This window comes from Lithobates pipiens, unplaced genomic scaffold (assembly GCF_037356315.1).
Source record: "Lithobates pipiens isolate NorthernLeopardFrog02 unplaced genomic scaffold, aLitPip1_a1.2 Scaffold_30, whole genome shotgun sequence".
NCBI lineage: Eukaryota > Metazoa > Chordata > Amphibia > Anura > Ranidae > Lithobates > Lithobates pipiens.
Window position 1 is genome coordinate 79,741,427 of NW_027507791.1, and position 17,777 is coordinate 79,759,203.

Genomic DNA, 17,777 nt, shown 5'->3' on the forward strand with positions numbered 1-17,777 from the left:
ATTGCCTTAGGGCTGCTTTAATCGCTCCCATTCAAGATTAAGGTCTTTGGTTCATGGACATGAATGGTTTTATGTCTCTTAACACAGTCTGATGGCTGAAGATCTAACCATCTGATCAGCAGATTAAGCTCTTGCATAGGTGAAGTGCTGAGGTCTCAGACTACTGACTTGAATGTGTACCTTCAACTCCTCAAGTTCTTCAGTCGATTGTCGAACTTCATGAGACCAGTGTTAATTAGTTGTCTGTGAGGTATATATCTTGCAAGGTCTGGTGTATCAGTTCTTTCAGTCAAGTGCTCCTTCACAATTGCTGGAGGTTTTGGTATCTGATACCTGATATAAAGGTGTAGGGGTAGCAGATTCAGGTTCAGCCCAGGTGAAGGTTTTCTATCTGAGGTCTCATGGTGTGGGTCTCGAGAACTGTTTAACGAGTCTCAGGAGGTTTTGAGGGCTTTTGGTGAGCTGAACTACAATGGCATATGAACCACCACAGAGGATATTAGTAACTCAGTATGCAGAGAAGTGTCCAAAGTGTCAGGGCGACCTGTGTGGTTATCTGCTGTAGCTTCTAGTGCTGGCAAATTCAATGAAGGCTGGTGTACTACTGCATTTAAAGCACCCTGTGCAATTGTGAGGATAATGTTTTGGTTTGGGACAAATTGCAAGATTTGTCTTGCAGGGTCAAAGAGTGTTAAGACAGAACGGTAGAATTCTGAGCTTAGTCAAGACTTTGACTTTTAGTTGTGGTTCTGCCTGCACTTGTGCCTGAGTGGCATGGGCGTTTGGCTGGGCTGCTTGTGCCTCTGCCTGCACAGTACCTGGGCAGCTTGCAACTCTGTATCATCATGTGCCTGGGTAGCTTGAGCCCCTGTCTGCTCAAGTGTTTGGGTAGCATGCTTGTCTGTCTGCACACAAACCTGGGCAGCTTGAGTCTCTGACTGTGGAAGTGTTCTGAAAGCTTGTGCTGCTGCTTGAGAAGCTTGTGTTTCAATGTCAGCTTTCCTCACAATGCAATAAACTTTTGCCCTTGTTGCTTCTGCTTCAGCGCAGGCTGTTATGAGTTGACTACTTAAGTCACCCATAGATGGTTCAAACCTTGGCCAAATCAGCAGGGATCAGCAGAATTCTAACCATCTATGGGTATGCTGAATGTACAGTCTCTGCTTCAAAATGCTGCTTGTTGCAGTGCAGTCATGTGATGCAGAAGCTCAGACACCCCTGTATCATGTCATTCGACAATTAGGGTGAAATGTTGTAGCAGTGACATCCCCAGCCAGCTTCCATTGCCTAATGTCTGTGTTCCCTCTTCTTCCCTGCAGCAGCTGCCCCATGACACAGGGGAACTGGAGGTTTTACAGCATGTAAAGACACTGGAGTGAATTGAAAAAGGGTATTCACAAATCTTTTTTACAAGCAGTATACAGCATAGGTAAGAGGAAAGGGAAGCAGTGTTATTTTTTTTAGCAGACATAAATGTAATATATACTTCCACTTTAATTGCTTTACATCATTGCATGTTTCATCAACAATGGTTATGCATTGCACAGTCCTGTTCCACTAACCACACAAATTTTCAGACATTTGTTTTATAATTCTATGTATAACTTGAAATATATATTTTATAGATAGGCAACTCCTATCCTCATATTGATTAGTGGTTCCAAATTAATAATAACTACTGCAGTAGGGAACAGACACAAAAGATACGCTCAGCATCTTTCCAAATAACCGTTCTCCTTTATTATGACGCATTTAATGGTTTTTATACACATGATTATGTAGGTATCACAATAATAATTATTATTACAATTGTACGTTTATGGTAACAAGGGGCGTTACATAGGCAGGCTAATTCTATTCAGGACTCGAAAGAATGCAAAACATGTACTGAAAACATTATTAGTGCTGTGTGCACAGTGAGGGCATTGTGCAATACATATAAAAAAGAATACAATTATATACAGAACTTACAAATTTCCATTACAGTCTCCTCTCTTTTGATCAATATTTTGATAACTAACCATACCTGCTATCACCTTTAACCTGGAACCTCCACATGCTTAGGTGGAGGTAGTCCTGGCCAAAGAGGCAAAAACTCCATTGTGGAGAAAATAATAGCTGAGCAGCTATTTCATTACAAAAAATGACTTTTCATAGTGAAAAACAAATGATTGATAAGACATATTTACAGAGTACTGGCTTAATTGTTGGTAATTGTTGGTATGCTGACTTATCAGCAAATGTAAACACAGACAATTCTACATAAAATGGAAGAGGTACAAAAGACAAATATGACTTCAACGTGGCTAAACTACTTTTCAAATATATATATCGCTCACAATTAAAGTAATTGAATCAATAAGTATCCTAGACTGTGATTGCAAGAGGGAAACAAATCAAACACAGATATTTCTTTAATTTAGTAATTTTTGTCTGGTGTGCATCCAGGTAACTTCTCCTTCAAGTTTTGCACAACTGTACATGAAATAGATGCTGTATTAAGTCTCCAAACATTTCCTTACATATAAATGTCTCTTAACAATCCACAAGTCACCTGGCTTTAGTTTTAGATCCTTACAAACTTTTAGGATCTGGAATTGGGGAGAAAACACATAAATTCGTTTTCAAAAACCTTAAAAAAATCAGCAACATTCTCTGTAAGATCCAAATGGAGGACTTCAGCTGCTGAGACAAAATATAAGCACGTGAGTAACACACTCCCAAACCAAATCCCATAGGGAGAGCCCAACAACCAAACTTTTTCCAAAGAGGGCCAGATTTGAGGAAGTGAACATGCACGAGGGCCGACCATTGAACCATTAAAATTTGGTCTAAGTGTGTCTGTCCGAGCACTAATACACATATAATAGAAAGGACTTTCACTTAGTCAAATGTCTTTGGTGAGGTGGTCCCATCCCTAATAGAATTAAGAAAGGAAATCCCCCTTGGATGGGACTTTAAAAGACCACCAACACCAAAATACAATTAAAACATACTTATATTTTATTAATACCGTATATACTCGAGTATAAGCCGAGATTTTCAGCCTCTTTTTTGAGGCTGAAAGTGCCCCCCTCGGCTTATACTCGAGTCATCGCTGTCTGCCCGCTCGATCAGCGTGTCGAGCAGACAGACAGCGGCCATTCTGATTCAAAAGCCGCGCCTCCGGCTCCCCCTTCGCCTGTGATAGGCGGAACACTGAATTTCCCAGCAGCCTGTGTTCCGCCTATCACGGACTTCGTATCATCCTCGTACTACGGACGAGGATGATACGACGTCTGTGATAGGCGGAACACAGGCTGCTGGGAAATTCAGTGTTCCGCCTATCACAGGCGAAGGCGGCGGCGCAGCTTTTGAATTTTACAATGGCCGCCGACGAACGAAGAGGGCACGGGACGGAGGCAAGGCACAGGACGGCACGGCACGGGACGGGACGGGACGGGACCGGAGGCAAGGCATGGCGGCGAGGCACGGCGGCGAGGCACGGAGGCAAGGAGGCTCGGCACGGGACGGAGGCTCGGGACAAAGGCTCAGGACACAGGTAGGCTGGACACACACACACACACACACACACACACACACACACACACACACACACACACACACACACACACACAGGGATGGATGGATGGATGGAGACACACACACACAGGGATGGATGGACGGACACACAGGGATGGACGGACACACAGGGATGGACGGACACACAGGGATGGACGGACACACACACAGGGATGGACAGGCATGTCTTACCCTCGGCTTATACACGAGTCAATAAGTTTGCCAGTTTTTTTGGGGGTAAATTGGGGGCCTCGGCTTATATTCGGGTCGGCCTATACTCGAGTATATACGGTAGTTAACAAGAAGGTAAAAAGAGACATGCATGCCTACAGTCTCTCTGATATGCAGATACAGTCACATAAATTGTTACAATAGACCAACAACTATACAGTTATAATAAATACTCTCCTAGATATCCCACACCCGACGCTTTTCCAGTTGCTGTTGTCACAGAACTTTCATCAGGGGTGGAGAGCTGAAATTCATAACATAGTAGTATTTCTAGAGCGTAAGAAAACATCAAAAACCACACCAAACACAACAGAGGGGTGGAAGGGAGGGGGGAAAAAGAAAGAAAAAAAAGGGGGGGGGGGTTAGCATAAAGTATGTATATGTGAAGCTACTGATTCGGTTGCTATAGAGATAGTATTTATATGTGAAACCACCTGAGGCCCACCTGATTAGTCACATGTATAATGAAAACACTTGAATAATATCAAAGTGAATCACGTGTCATAGTATACTAATGAAAGATGATATATGGACTACCACTCCGTCAACCACCATTCCTAGAGCCAGAAAGTAATAAAACATGTAAACAGGCAGGGTAGCAGCCCTACACGGGTCTCAAAATAGACCTATATGTGATAGAATGGCTGGATAGCGGTAGGAAGTACCTCTGATTCCCTACACAAAGATATGACAAATGTCAAACAGAGCCCGTGTGAAATCATGTTACCTAAAACCAAGAAAAAGAACAGAGAAGCAGCACGTGTAAATAGGAAAGCAACATAAAAATATAGTAACCAAGTAGTCACAGCGTGCAAGAACACTAAATAGTAGTAATATGCCTGCAGGATAATACTCGCAACAAGGAGACCGCAGACCACAGAAAGAAAAATGTACCCAGTGGCACAGAGAGGAGGTTTTTAACTTAATAGCAAGCACCCCCGTTGGACATATTTGTCCCCCCCAAAAGTGGGGTTATCAGCAATGCCTGTGGGTTTGTATACCTATAAAGATAAAGTTGCCATAAGCCAAACTAACATTAGACAACAAGCAGGTTAGCCAATAGAGAGTATATATAACCAGTATAATTACCAGAGAGTGGATCGGCATTGTCTGGCGTCTAGGGCATGTAGGTTTTGCTCATCTATGTACAGCTGGTGAGGTTTAAATAGCCCGCTGGTGTATGAGCATTGGCCGTCAGTGCTGACGTATGAGGGAGTGCGGCGGCACGTGCAGAGGGGACGGAGTGTTGGCCCGCGCGGCCAGGAACGTCACTGCAACGTTCCCTCTGTAATCAATGCCTACCATGATTTCAGACATCAGTGTCCCTGCGCAGGCAGCGTGTAATGGAACGCAGCATTGGGGGCGGAAGTGACGTCATATCCTGTACCGAGATGCGCCGAAGGTAGTCTGATACAGAAAGCCATATAATCATCCAGCGTGTAATGGAACGCAGCGTCGGGGGCGGAAATACCGAGATGCACCGAAGGTGGTCTGATACAGAAAACCATCTCATCATCCATAGCTAGAGGATGAACTGTAAATTTAAGAAAAAATTGTTATACAAAGGAAAAATGCAACCAGTCAGTGCTAAAAGTGAAAAAAGATAAAAGTAATAATAAAAATAAGAATGAGGAAAGAAAAAAAAAAATTACAATTTTAAAAAGAAAGGATTATGTGCAAGGTATGTGTAATAATAACATATTAGGAAAAACAATGAGGATAATGGGGACATAAATTTCAAAACTTGTGAAAAAGAAAGGCGATATGTCGTAGCAGACAGTTGCAATATTTGTGACTCAGAGACAATATATAAATACATGATGACAGAATAATACCCAGTTTATTACTGGCCCTCATATCCGTCCCAAGTGCCAGAAGTAAAACCCTCTAAGAAAGGTCTAAAACTGACACATTCATTGAGTCCTGGTGGACATGTGGCGTGTAAGGCCATTATCCACCTCGTCTCTCTTTGTAACAGGGTTTTATCCCAATCTCCCCCTCTGGGGCTGGGATGCACCCGATCCAGTACTAGAAACCTAACTTTGGGAAAGTTCCCCATATGAATATCATGGGCATGCCGACCCAGAGTTAAATCAGGGTTACAGGTGCGTATACTCAGTATATGTCTGCTAAGTCTCTTGCATAGTTGTTGTTTCTCTCTCTCCCATTATGTTCAAAGGCAAGGAGTTTGATGCCCTTATGGGCCAGTATAGAGAACATGGTCATAAAGAAGCTAAAGAGTCAGAAATGAATTCCCTTTTTCTACAATTAAAGTCACTGATAGAAAACAAAGTATTCCTCTATTGGCAGGTTGACAACTTTGAACATTATATACAAGACGATATAAACCCTTTAGGCCTGAGGGTCCAGATTTTTCCCACATTGGAGAACCTGAACAACACTTTTAAAAAAAGATGGGAAAATAACTTGCAACAATGTACAAAAACAATGATGCGCCTGCTAATAGAGGAATACCAGAAAAGGATAGGTATATTAGAAAGGGAGATTGAAGGAGTGTACATAAAATTTGAACCCTTTAAAGATGTACCTGCTTTCAAGGAACAGGAGGAATGCATTAAGACATACATAGATATGATAGTAAAGGACTCCATCTCTCTGAAAGAGAAAACGTTTTGGAGGGACAAGGTGGCTTTAAGGGAGGGAAAGGCCTATCGTTGGCACCCCCGCAATCCCCAGGGGCGTCAACAACAAAGGGGGAAGAAACTAAGTTTTAGACGACAAAGGAACACCAATAACAATAAAGAGGGAGACATGGGATCCAATTCATCCTTGAACTCCCTGTCCTCCACATGTTCGCAAACCTCAAAGAAAGCTTCAAGGAAACAAAAATGGCGGTCACCTGAACCCGCACCCAGTAATAAAAAACATATCATGGAGGCCTCCATGACCACACAACCTTCATTTTTAGTGGGGGGGGGGGGGGTACGGAGCGCATTTTAAGGTCAGGCAATACACACGGTGGCCCATCTGGGCAGGGACGGTCTATATCGGAATCCCCTAATACAAGTGGGAAAAATGACGTAATAGAGACACAATGACGGAAGTCAGGGGCATCAGCCTCAGACACGACTTTTAATATTCGAACTACGAATTGTCAGAGGATGAAATGGCCCTACTAACTAAAGGCCTTACCTTCTGTCCATCTTCCAACACTGACACCTTCGAAGCCACCAAAGACGTGCAGCTTTTTGCATGAAAATTGATTTTAAAATATCTATATACAAAACCCCAACAAGAAAATTATTTATGTGACAAGGAGAAGCAAGCATTGGACGAATTGGTATCATTGTTGGAGTAGGAGCAGAGAGAAGTAATTGACACTATTGATCTGGATACTCTCCTATTAACCAACATTACTTCCACAACAGGAGGTATCCAGGGCAAATCACTCCTAAAGAAAAAGTCAAACAAGTTCCCCTCCCTTGCCCAGAATGTTAACTTAAAAGCTTTTGTAACAATGGTGACCGAAGATATCACAAAATTGTCTAAGGGAGTTCCTGTAGACAACCTTTCCAGCTCTGAGAGAAAAGCTCTAGCCACTTTAGAAAAACAACATCAATTAACAATCAAACCCTCCGACAAAGGGGGCAATATCGTAATAATGAATCACACAAGGCTGGTCTCCTTATTTCTACAGGATGGATGGAGGGGGAGGTTTCACACGGGCTGTGTGTTTATCAAGTGCTGATCGTCAGTGCTTCTATTATCTCCACTGGTGTTGCTGTGTCTCGGTTTGGCAGTGTCAGTGGAGGCTCTTGTGAAACACACAGCCCATATGAAGCCTCCCCCCACCCACCCATCCCTCTGTCCCTGATTCATCCCACCCACCATCTCTCTGTCCCTGATCCCTGATTCATCCCACCCACCCACCATCCCTCTGTCCCTGATCCATCCCACCCACCCACCCACCATCCCTCTGTCCCTGATTCATCCCACCCACCAGCTCTCTGTCCCTGATCCCTGATCCATCCCACCCACCCACCATCCTTCTGTCCCTGATCCATCCCACCCACCATCTCTCTGTCCCTGATCCCTGATCCATCCCACCCACCCACCATCTCTCTGTCCCTGATCCCTGATCCATCCCACCCACCCACCATCCCTCTGTCCCTGATTCATCCCACCCACCAGCCTTCTGTCCCTGATCCATCCCACCCACCCACCATCCTTCTGTCCCTGATCCATCCCACCCACCCATCCCTCTGTCCCTGATTCATCCCACCCACCATCTCTCTGTCCCTGATCCCTGATCCAATCCCACCCACCCGCCATCCCTCTGTCCCTGATTCATCCCACCCACCAGCTCTCTGTCCCTGATCCATCCCACCCACCCACCATCCCTCTGTCCCTGATTCATCCCACCCACCAGCTCTCTGTCCCTGATCCCTGATCCATCCCACCCACCCAACATCCTTCTGTCCCTGATCCATCCCACCCACCATCTCTCTGTCCCTGATCCATCCCACCCACCCACCATCCTTCTGTCCCTGATCCATCCCACCTACCATCTCTCTGTCCCTGATCCATCCCACTATCCTTCTGTCCCTGATCCATCCCACCTACCATCTCTCTGTCCCTGGTCCATCCCACCCACCATCTCTCTGTCCCTGATCCATCCCACCAACCATATCTCTGTCCCTGATCCATCCCACCATCCTTCTGTCCCTGATCCATCCCACCCATCCATCCCTCTGTCCCTGATCCATACCACCCATCCATCCCTCTGTCCCTGATCCATCCCACCCACCCATCCCTCTGTCCCTGATCCATCCCACCATCCTTCTGTCCCTGATCCATCCACCCATCCCTCTGTCCCTGATCCATCCCACCCACCCATACCTCTGTCCATGATCCATTCCACCCACCATCCCCCTGTCCCTGATCCATCCCACCACCCCTCTGTCCCTGATCCATCCCTCTGTCCCTGATCCCATCCCACCCACCACTGATCCAACTCCCCACCCCACCTCCATCCCTCTGTCTCTGATCATCACCATCCCTCTGATCCCACCACCAAAGGCAAACATGTAAGATATTGCATTATTGCAGTCACTAAATGGGATGACTGTATTTGTTTTATTTTATTAGGCTTTCTTGTACTTCATTGTCTGCGGTGACCTCTGCCTATTGCTGTTTCCCGAGCACCTTTTTTGTGTTTCCTGTTTTTTTTTCTCTGGTGAACGAGGAGTGTGGCTGGGCTGTCAGACATATTGATGTGTCATTAGAACCTGGTGTATAATGTAGAGCCTGGTATATGATGTACAGAGCCCTGTCTATAATGTAGAGCCTGGTATATGAAGTATAGAGCCCTGTGTATGATGTAGAGCCTTGTATATGATGTACTACAGGGGATGGAGTTGGTGGATTCTATAATGGGTGGGGCTTATGAGAAGTGGGATGGGTCAAAAGGGTGGGCGTGGTCTAGCGCCCCCCCATCTTAAAACTTCACCAGCCGCCACTGCGTGACATTATTACAAGCCTTTAACAAAAACTATTTATGTGAAGATGGACCCTACATAGGCTCGTTTATTTGCTGAGGAAATTTCCAAACTGACATGCCACGTCCAGAAATAGTGATGGACGAACTTCCAACGGGACATTTCGCAAATGCGAACCGCGAACGCGGCCAAAAGTTTGCAAACCGCAAAGTTCACGGCAGACCCCATTGACTTTAATGGCAGGCGAACCTTAAAAACCTCCAGGTCATATTTTCAGCCACAAAATACTTACTAGCTGTGCACACATAGTCCCACAACATGGACACTGACATAACAAAAGTATTGAGGGAATCTGGGATCGACAACGACAAGCATTCTTTTTTTATCTGTGAAATTTTGACAATTCAGGAGCGCATGCAGGCCATGGTGGGGAGGCAAGGTCAGGGCAGGCTATGAAGGGGGTGCAGGAGATGATCAGTGCCACAGTCAGGGCAGCGCAGTCCTGTGCCAGTGTCCCAGTGTGCCAACCTGTGCTTGAGCCCCTCCCTCTGCCCGGCCCTTACCCCCACTTATGCAGGGCTCCACTGCGGTGGTCCGGAGGTGCCAGTCCAGTGCTGATCCTCAGCCATGGTGCTGGCACTGCCTGCTGATTGACTTCTCCGCTGCTATCTCCCTCACTGTACAACCCTATATACTGTACACCTATACCAGTCCTTAAAAGGATCTTTGCGGACCTAGTAGCTAGTGATTGGTAGACTGTCCCTCAGTCCCTACACTGATAAAAGACAGCTGCAGAATCGGTCAGCACTCAGCTCAGAAGTCAATTATAATAGGCTTTCTATATTTGAAAGAAAGTATATTATACGTGTACAACCCTATATACTGTACACCTATACCAGTCCTTAAAAGGGCCTTTGCGGACCTAGTAGCTAGTGATTTGCAGACTGTCCCTCAGTCCCTACACTGATAAAAGACAACTGCAGAATCGGTCAGCACTCAGCTCAGCAGTCAAGTATAATAGGCTTTCTATATTTGAAAGAAAGTATATTATACGTGTACAACCCTATATACTGTACACCTATACCAGTCCTTAAAAGGACCTTTGTGGATCTAATAGTAATAGCTAGTGATCAAACTGACTGTCCCTGCTCCACACAGCGCCCTGTCCCTGCAGAATTGGTCAGCAGTGCACTCAGCAATCAGCAGCAGTGCACCAAAACCCTATATACTGTACACCTATACCAGTCCTTAAAAGGACTTTTGTGGACCTAATAGCTAGCGATTTGTGTCACTACAGTCTGTCCCTGCTCCACACAGCAACCTCTCCCTACACTGACAAAAGTCAGAATGTAAAATGGCTGCCAGATCAGGTCTATTTATAAGGTAGGGGGGATGTCCAATTATCCATGTGCTGAAATGTCTCAATTGACCTGTACCCCATGATGGATGTGTCATCATGGGTCAAAGTTCTTTCACAATGTAAACGCATATGTCCGCCGCGCGAACAGCACCAGAAGTCCGCTGGTTTGGCGAATCGCGGACATGCAAAATTCGCTGCGAACTGACCGCCGGGCGAACCGCAAGGCCATCCCTATCCAGGAGCTCTCTGTGCGTGTAAATGCACCTTCAGCAGTAACGCAGGAGCCAGAGCCCACAGTTAACCCGCCTGATCGTTTTTCTGGTGACCCCCCATCAGCTTGATTATTACATGGTTGCAAGCGGATCCCCAGTCTTGGGCTTTTAGTCTCCCCACAGATTACCCAGCCAGAGGGACAGTTGAAGCTTTTTCAAGGCCCCAGGTTTACTCTATGATGATCCTGACTGTGCCAGGATAAATGCACCGCTGAACAATACAGTTCTGATTTCCTCCGCTGGGCACCTGACTCAGGGTGGAATAACCCAGCTCTAAGAAGCCAGTTTAGGTTAGGCTTATCAGACTTCATCAAAGACTCCTTAGTACACTACCCTGAACCAAAGTCGTTAAATGAAACCATGCAAGTAGCCATCCGTTTAGACAGGTGTTTACGAGAAAGGCGTACACAGACATTTATTTCTTTGCCCCCTAGTAAGCTGCCTACTTCTTATTCTTCATCAAACCTTCCTGAGCCCTCTCAACCTCTCCTGGAGGATGAGCCCATGCAAATAGGTGCACCCTCTGGGGAAAAGGCTAGATAAAGAACTCAGGTTGATATTGTGGCAACCATGGCCACTTTGTCGCCAGCTCCCCTAACAAGCCGGGAAATGGCAAGAGTCTAGTGTGGGTGGGATATGCTTCTATAGACTATACTGTGTCAGTTTCCCTCGGAGATAAACTATTTGTTCCTGTACAACTTAGTTCTGCCAAGTTTTCTCATCACCTATCAGCTTTCATAAATTCTGGTGCTGCTAGCAATTTCATTAATAGGGGCCTAGCACACTGTATATAGATTCCTGTGACTAAGGTGCACAGACCATTTTCAGTCTTAGCTGTTGATAACTCTCCCTTGTCCATGGGCCTGGTCAACTTGTGTACTGTACCTATACTCTGACCGTAGGGGAATTTCATAAGGAGAAAATCAGCTTCCACTTGATAACCTATCCTGCTTAACCCCTTATCTTGGGGTATCCCCTGCTTAAACTTTATAACCCGCACATAAATTGGGCTACAGGGTTGATTAGGTCCTGGTCCCAAGACCTTAATCCAGAACTACATTAAAACTGCTGACCACTCTCTTCCAGTTCCGGCGCCACATGTAACGGCAGTGAGAGACAGCGGCTCCGGTGGGAACACTGATAAACAGACCGGCTTCGTTTCTCAGGCACAGCCCCGGGTCCTCTCTTGCTTCCCCTACGCTCCACACTCTCTCTCCGCTCTACCAGGGCATGGAACGGTTCCTCATTACAGGCGGCTCCACTGCCACACAGCCCACGGCTTCAGATGCTCTGTCCCTTGGCACTCAGCAAGCTAAAATGGTCGACGGTGCAGCTGTGTGTAACAGCGCGCCTCTAGCCCAGCCAGTTCCTGCTGCTCCTGACCCTCTAGAAGAGGAGTATGGAAGGATGGCACAGGCAGGGGCTGCCCTGCTCTCACCCATGATCACAGCAGCAGTGGACAGAGCTGTAAATGCTGGTATTGATCAGCTCAGGAGGGAGATTAAAGAGCAGGCAGGCAGAATCTCTGAGGAAGAGAATCACATCTCTGAGCTAGAAGAGGAGAATCAGACCTTGCAGACTGCAGCTCATAAAACCTACCAAACCCAGCAATACATCCTAGAAAAACTGGATGATTTATAAAATCGCTCTTGCAGAAATAACTTGCGCATCATCGGTCTACCTGAGTCCATCAACTCTGAATCTCTGGCTGACCTCTGCTCCAGGTGCATACCATCAGCCCTCGGGATTGCAAACCCATGCACAGTGGAAAGAGCACACCACATAGGAGCTCCATCAAATGACAGGTGCTCCCCACGCCCCATCATTGCACACTATCTCAACTATTCGGATAGGGTAGCCATACTGAAATCTTTCCATTGCAACTAGAGTGTCAAAAGCTATTGATCTTTGCGGACTACTCTCAAGAAGTCTCACGTAGAAGAAAGGCGTTTCAGCCCATATGTTCTTCACTTACCCAGCTATCCTCTGGCTCACTAACCAATCGGGGCAAACCAAGTCCTTCTCGCACTCGGATGAAGCTGCCTCATACCTCAAGACACACCTCCATATCTCTCCAGAACTAACTCCTATGGAAACAAACCTCTATCCAGAGGGCCCTAGGGATCAACGTAGCCCTCGCAAGGACCCGCCTAAAAGGTTTCGCTATTCTGCCAACCAGGAACCGATCAAACATGGTTGAAGCAGTTCCTTACCAGGCCCCTTCAGCTCAGCCACCTACGCATTTCAACCTAGCCAGAGCTCACATCCTCTAAATGTTCTAACTATTACGTCATTCTATGTGATAAATATCACTGCTGCCTGACTAGTGTTTTGTTACACCTTTACCCGTTGGTTCATTCCTTATTTCTTATTATTGTTACAGCCTTCCGGAGATGTGCAGCATGTTCAATTTACAGTTTTATGATACCTAAAGGACCTCTTATAACCCTACCAATACTTCTGTCTACTCGCCTGACAGACCTGCCACAGCACAATTGACCACAGTCCCCTCTCCGTTAACGCTGTCATTAGATTGGTGAGTTACGTGTGGAAGAAAGTGAAGTCTAGGCTTTATTCTAAGAGTTATTTATTTGTCTGTCATGCTTATACTTTATACCAAGGTTTTACTATACCCGTGTACCTTTCTTTCTACCCGTACCAGGCCCCCCCGACACCAGCAGTCTGCTATCATACTATAATCTAAGATCACAGTAGAACAGGCTACTTTCTACAACTTTCTGCTCCTTCCCTATTTTTAACAATGAGAATCACTTCATGGAATGTTAAGAGACCACGTTCCCCCCATAAACGAATGGCAGTGCTCAGACACTTAAAAAGACTAAAATCAGATATTGCCCTCCTACAGGAGACGCATCTCCCCATGGAAGACTTCTAGCGCATGTGCAAACTCTGGGTGGGGAAAGTATATCAATCAGCATTGACTATAGGCAAGGCAGGGGTTCTAATTCTCATTCACAAAAATTTCCCCTGTGAGGTAGTGTCATCAGTAAATGATGCATCCAAGGATCTCCACCCATTTGGCACCCTTCCTGCACTTACCCCTAGTGATAGGTGGTAACTTTAATTCAGTTATAGAGCCACTGAAAGACAAATCTGTAGTGAGAACCCTACCCTCACCTCACCATTCCCCCACAGCGCTGTCCTCCTTTGCTACTGCCATACAACTCATTGACCCTTGGTGTTTAGAGCATCCTGAGAGAAAAGACTTCACTTTTTACTCACCCCTACACCACACTTTATCGAGAATTGACTATCTACTAGTGAATGCAGCCATTTTACCATTCACCTCTGACACCCTTATCCACCCAATTGCTATCTCAGACCATGCCCCTATCTCAGCACATTTTATAGACTTTGGTCCCTCATCCCCTATGAAAATGTGGCGTTTCCCACAATACCTTGCCCACAATCCTGATCTCAAAACAATGCTACAACAGACCTGGTCGGAATACGAACTGACAAACAATGCCCACATCACCGACCCCAATCTGTGCTGGGATGAAGGCATGGAAGTTCTGCGTGGCAAGAACATAGCCTTCACCTTATCATACAATAGGAAAGTTCTTGAGCGCTACAGAGAAGCCAGTGACAGGCTACAACACTCACAAACCCAGCTATCGCAAAACAATTCATGGGCCAAGGCTACATTTGACCTGTGGGCGGATGCCCAAGAACTAATCTACCAGTCACACTCTGACTTACAATACCACAAGTTTGGTAACAAGTCTGTGAAACTGCTGGCAAGACTGTGTAAAGGCAATCACACCCCCACTCACATACCAGGGCTAAAAGATTCAAAAGGTAATGTCACCGCCTCGGTGGATGGCATCAGTTTAATCTTTGAACAATTCTACACCAAGCTCTACAGTCCAGACCCCATTGATCTGACCTCCACCCAGGCCTTTCTAGCCCAGCTCCCCCTAGACCCAGCCTCACTGACCAACCTCAACTCGCCCATTATCAATTATGAAGCCCCTGGATGCTGGAAAGAAAACCAGCCTGCCCGCCAGCGGTGACCCACCAACGCCATGCTATGCTGTGCACTGCGAGAGGAGGCGACCACACACAGGCGACTGCACGCCTATATGTAGGCACCTAAACCTCTGCCAAACTGCACGCAGATGGTCAAATACACGCCAACATGCGGCGCCATAATGACGTCAGCCGTGTGGGCGTGTATGGGGCGTGGCATTGACGTGCATCGAGTACAGGCTCCCAGCCCCACAACCAGCAAGATCGAGGGAGTGGGGGACAGACCCGGTGCGCGTCGCAGCTCCCGGGAATGAATGAGATCACCCCCGAGTGTTAACCTCTCAGTGGTACCAACAAATTAGGGTATCCCAATGTTGCAAATACCTAAGGTGGCACTTGATGCATAACAACAGCAAACCATGGAGTATAAACAGTAAATGAGTAGTGTGTTTCCATCCCTATGTAATATAAAGAGAAATCCATGAAACGCGTAGAGCTTTTATATTTGATGTCTTGTCACAGCAACCATGTCTATACCATGGGTTTTATCTGGATGAGCCATCAATTTATTTAATACAATATGTTTATGTTGTTTTGTGACTATTCTGGATGTACTGCTGATATTGATTTTATCATATGATATTATGATACATTGTCTACTATGTTATTCTATTATGATATAATGTATCAATCATTCTTTACTAATTTGTATCATATTTATTGAATTAATTAAACGCATATCAATCACTGTATTAAGTCCATTATCGTCACCAATGAATATCCTAGATATTATATTGTATGTCCCATCCAACCCGAGGGGTTTGTTATCATATAAAGTCCCATTTTTTTCCCCTTGCCCCAATTTCCCTTTATATTTTACATTATATACCTTGGTATAAAGATAGGCAAATCACCATCCTCCTTATATAATGTCAATTTTACCCCATTGTTGTCCAAAGTCAAGGGTGAATTGGAAACATGGAAGGATTTCCCCATCTCGCTTCTCGGGAGGTGCCACCTATTTAAAATGGTATCCTTCGCCAGACTAATGAACCCCCTCCAAACCATTCCACTACTACTACGACATAGAGATGTACAGAACTTACAAAAATCCTTATCCAAATTTCTGTGGCACAGACGGCGCCCTCATAATTTGTCCTGTTTGCTAAGAATCTGTTTTGATTGGCTATCTCTATGTTCTAAGTACTCAAATTTTGAACTTGAATCCCACATGGCAAGCCCGTACAGTCTACCTGCTCTGCTGCACTGCAAACTACACTCTATGCCACCACGTCTCCAGCAAAACATACTAATACAGGACGCCTTGGTTGCCTTGAGAGAAACCAGAAGATAACTAAAATTATCTCCATGGGTCTCCCATTACCTCCCTATCCACGAGAACCACTCCTTCCAGAATGTAAAACGGCACATGAGATACACGATATGGGCCTCCCAGAATCTATCACACTCCATTCAACTCTTTGACCCATCCACAGGATCAGCACTTCCGACCCATCAATTGCTGTCACGCTTTCAGCTACCGGAGTCCCTTTTCCTTTATATTCACCAAGCAGTCCAGCACATCTCAAGCCTGTGCCCAACTAAGTCACAAAGATTTCAGCACACTTTCCTGGACACTATGGAGAAACAACAATACAAGATATCTGATGTTTACAAACCTTTAAATACACACCTCAGTAAACCAATCCAAGCCACATCTGCAGCAGCCTGGAACAAAGAATTAAACTCTCCAGAGGCTCTGGACTGTATACTAGATGGTTTTAACACCACCTGTGCTCTGGTGGTCAACGAATTTTGGCATGAACAACAATTTAAAATACTGCACCAGGCCTACATCCCATTTCTGTCTTCACCACAACCACAGCAAAAACGCCTATGCCCCCTCTGTAGGAAGGACAAACCCAACTTACTCCACAGATTATGGTCTTGCCCACACATCACCTCATTCTGGTCCCAAACTGAAAATTTTGCCGCTTCTGTCACAGGTCACTCCCTGACAAAGGACATCTTCCCTTTACTATTTGGCGACTTTACACCTGTCAACATGAGCATCACAAAGACTCAGCATAGCATTACCCAACAAAACAAGGCATGGCCAGCGACCTGCTTTATGACAGCCAGACAAGCCATTCTCAAAAACTGGGCCTCTACAAAACCCCCTACCATCCTGGAAGTCAAACAGGATCTCATAAGCCTTCTACAAAAGGAAAAACTAGACACCGATCTCTCCTCCACCGGTTTGTCTCCACATTTTCTTCACAAATGGTTACCCTTTTTCAACACAATCTCAACGAGCAACCAACTCCTTGGCCACCTCTCTACATCCATTTTCATCCATTCCCGTCCACTATGAAGTCTTCCTTTTGAATAATTTACTAACCTCAACAAAGAATAACCTACTTCCGGGAACTTGGGGTGCTCATATTCATATCCTATTGGCAACTGTGCACAAGACTACGAGCTCACCCCAGATACACTACCTATGTCTTTGGGTTTTCAGTTTAGTTGACTTTCTTTGTGGTCATCTTCATAAACAGTACCTTGTAACTTTTGTGTGACCAGTACCAGTGCCTTTACTACAGTCCTATTCGGATCCTGATCATGACACTTTTTATAAGCGTGACTCCAGTTTGCATAACCATTTGCTTTTACATGACTATTAAAGCAAAAGACGCTGACAAGTTTATTGGATTCTCTACAGATCACCTCTCCAGCCAATTGCCACAGTCTGATTTTTTTCCTCCTAGAAGCCAAACATACCCGCTGGCTTGCAGCTTTGATCCCTGTTTTGAAACTTCTTCTAAGTTTCACAATATCTTACCTCCAGCACAAGTAATGGGGGCCTTTTCTCCTGACCTTCTGGACTGTTTAAAAGGCTTA